The 3,493-nt window shown below is 41.1% G+C and overlaps 1 pseudogene; it reads left to right on the top strand.

The window, feature by feature from the left end:
- Positions 1-1,263: 1,263 nt before the first annotated feature.
- On the top strand, positions 1,264-1,842 carry LOC141490175 (small ribosomal subunit protein eS24 pseudogene; annotated as a pseudogene).
- The last annotated feature ends 1,651 nt before the right edge of the window (positions 1,843-3,493 follow it).

Below are 3,493 nucleotides of genomic sequence, written 5' to 3' on the forward strand. Positions count from 1 at the left end.
TTCTCTCTTCCTTGCTCTCTTTTTTCTTTCCCTTTTTCTCTTTCTTTATTTCTCTCTCTCTTTTTTCTTCCTTTTCTCTTTCTTACTTTCTCTTTCTCTCTCCCTTCCTTCCATCCATCTTTCTTTCTTTCTTTCTTTCTTTCTTTCTTTCTTTCTTTCTTTCTCTTCTTTTTAAAATTTATACTCTCAGTCTTTAGCACAGTGCCAGTATATCTGAGCTTAATTAGTTTTTATTGAATTGAATTATTGCACCATCACAGGAGAAAAGTAATAAGGGCATGAACATGGGTGGTGACTGTGTAAGTGGAGTCTGAGGAACAAATGTGAGGCACGTTGTGGGGAAACAACAAGACTTTCTCTGGTGGCTGGATATGTGGAATCGGTAGAGTGTGGAGTTATGGATGTTAGTAATGTTATGAACCCCAGTGACTGGAAGGACATTAAGCCCTGCAAAATGCTAGGGAAATTCAGAAGAGGAGGTTTGAAAGAAAAGATAATGAATTTCTGGTGTTTTGGATTTGAGTTTGGATTTGAATTTGAGCTATAATTGGGGCATCCAGTCCAAAATGTATAATAGACAGTCAATGATTAAAGACTGAAGAGATACTAATGCAGATCTGGGAATCATCTACGTAGAAATGATCATTGAAATAGTGGGAGCTGATAAGATGGCCAAATGAGATAATATACAACAGAAGTTCTTAAACCTTTCTTGGACCATGGATCCCTCTGGCATGCCAGAGAAATCTGTGAACTTCTCAGAATTAAGGATTTTAAATGCATAAAATAAATTGTATATTTGATTGCAAAGGAAACTAATGCTTCAGAAAGTGCTTCAGAGAGGTCAAGTGTTAGGGACTGTTGTGCGTGGGAATACTGTGAATCTTCATAACCTAGTGCCTTAGAGCACCAGAAAGTTGTTTTAGTAGGTGTCACAGGAGCAGGAGCGGATCAGGCACTGGAGAAGATATTTAAGCACTTGTATTTGGTTCAATAAACAGAGTACTTGAAGACTTTGGCGTACAAAGGGAGGACTTGTCTTCCTTGTCTCCTGCCCCTTCAAAGCTCACCTGGGGAAGGTTGAGGGAGTCCAGAAAGGGACTCAACAAAGAAGGATGAGCATGAAGATGAGAAAAGGACACTAGATTTTAACTATTAAGAAATCATCACCTTTCCCTCTCCTGCTGCTTGAGGAGCCGGCCACCACCATGGTGAGTCTCCTTGGAGTCTAGACGCCATCTGCCTCGCATCTGTGCCATCCTTTGGCTCGGCTCTCGATTCTTCTTTCAGCCCATCTCCTGGAGGCCTCTTGTCCTCTCCGATGTTGAAGCTAGCCGGGAACCGCGCTCCAAGAGCGAATGACACAGTAACCATCAGAACCAGGAAGTTCATGACAAACAGACTTCTTCAGTGAAAACAGATGGTTATAGATGTCCTTCATGCTGGCAAGGCCACAGTACCTAAGACTGAAATCCGAGAAAAACTGGCCAAGATGTATAAGACAACTCCAGATGTCATTTTTGTCTTTGGATTCAGAACCCATTTTGGTGGTGGCAAAACAACAGGCCTTGGCATGATTTATGATTCCCTTGACTATGCAAAGAAAAATGAACCAAAGCACGGACTTGCAAGGCATGGTCTGTATGAGAAGAAAAAGACATCAAGAAAGCAGCAAAAGGAACGCAAGAACAGAATGAAGAAAGTAAAGGGCACTGCAAAGGCAAATGTCAGTGCTGGCAAAAAGAAGGACTAAAAGACACTGTGGATGTTTATCTGTGAAGATAATTTGGATTTTTTCATCAGAGCATAAATAAACTGTTAAAACTCTTTAAAAAAAAGAAATCATCAGGGGGAGGCTAGGTGGCACAGTGAATAGAGCACTAGCCTTGGAGTCAGGAGTACCTGGGTTCAAATCTGACCTCAGACACTTAATAATTACCTAGCCATGTGGCCTTGGGCAAGCCACTTAACCCCATTGCCTCACAAAAATCTAAAAAAAAAATCTTCAGGGGAGGCTAGGTGGCACAGTGGATAGAGCACCAGCCCTGGAGTCAGGAGTACCTGAGTTCAAATCCGGCCACAGATACTTAATAATTACCTAGCTGTGTGGCCTTGGGCAAGCCACTTAACCCCATTGCCTTGCAAAAAAAAATCCTAAAGAAAAAAAAAGAAAAAGAAATCATCAGTAACATTGGAGATAGTCAACTCAGTTGAATCATGAGGTCAGTTCTACCCTCATAATATTTCCTTAATCTGTTAATTGCTTTTCATCTCCACTGCCAATGTTACATCTCCATCACCTCTTGCCTGGAACAGGGCAAATTTCACAGAATCTGGTTCCAACCAGCTTCATTTCACACTACTCCCATTTATACAAACTGTTCCACCAAATTGGATTACCATTTTCTGTTCCTGGGCTGTGTTCTATTAAGTAATTTCTTTGTCTTTGGGTCAAATCAATTGTTTAAAGTCTCACATCTAATATATTCATATAAGGAACTGATTTAAAGTTGTAAACAATGATCATTCAAGAGACCAGTCAATATGGCAGAATGGTGAACATGCTACACCTCAACTCCCCAACACAACTTCTCTACAAAGTCCCAGAAAAAAGAATCAGACTAGGCCCTGATGAGAAAACTCAAGGAAAAACCATAATGACTTATTTTTCTAGCCCAGATTGGCCTAGAAAGACAGAGGTCTTCAAACTCTGGGAAAAAAGTCTAACTAGGAATTTAGTTCACACGGAATCTTCCATAATGGGGCATGAACTGGGTCCTGAGGGGGTGTATTAAAGCAGGAAAAAGTACAGAGGGGCTTAACTCTGTGTAGGAACCAGGAGGAGATGCCAACTGGCAGCTCTGTTGCTCATACCTTAAAGTGGGGTCACAGATTTAATGCAGAATGAGAAGATCCTGTAGGGCCAAGAAATAATCATGTGTCTGTAAGGCAAGAAGAAGAAATGAAAATCAGCTGTATGGCTCTGACTGTAGATGGAGAAGGGTTTCAGATATAGCTTCTAATCCAGACTGAAGCCTGTAGCAAGATAAACAAGTCAGGGCGCTTAGAGCCTACACAGTCTTTTCTTTCTGAATTGTTAGAGACTTCTAACTTGCTAACTAACTATTGCCAGGGCCAGCAGCAGATAATAGAGTTCCCACTGGTGGCAAGCCCACAGTTGTATTCCACAGGCTCAGACCCAGGTTAGGAGCTTGTAAAGTTCAGACCAGAAAGGCAGTAATTAGACTTTATCCTGGAGCAGACCACTTTGGGTAAACTGATAGCTTTCATGTCCCCAACATGGGCTGCCCTTGAGATCCTTGAAAATGACAACATTCAATACCTCAAAAAAGCAATGATATAAGATAATACAAAACAGGACAAAGCAAAGCCCAGATATGCCCTTCAGAAATCAAAAGCACCTGACTAATGCAAAATTTGAATTTGGGAAGTAAAGCTGGAAGAACAAATAAACAAAGAACCCACCTTAAAT

This window comes from Macrotis lagotis, chromosome 5 (assembly GCF_037893015.1).
Source record: "Macrotis lagotis isolate mMagLag1 chromosome 5, bilby.v1.9.chrom.fasta, whole genome shotgun sequence".
NCBI classification, from domain to species: domain Eukaryota; kingdom Metazoa; phylum Chordata; class Mammalia; order Peramelemorphia; family Peramelidae; genus Macrotis; species Macrotis lagotis.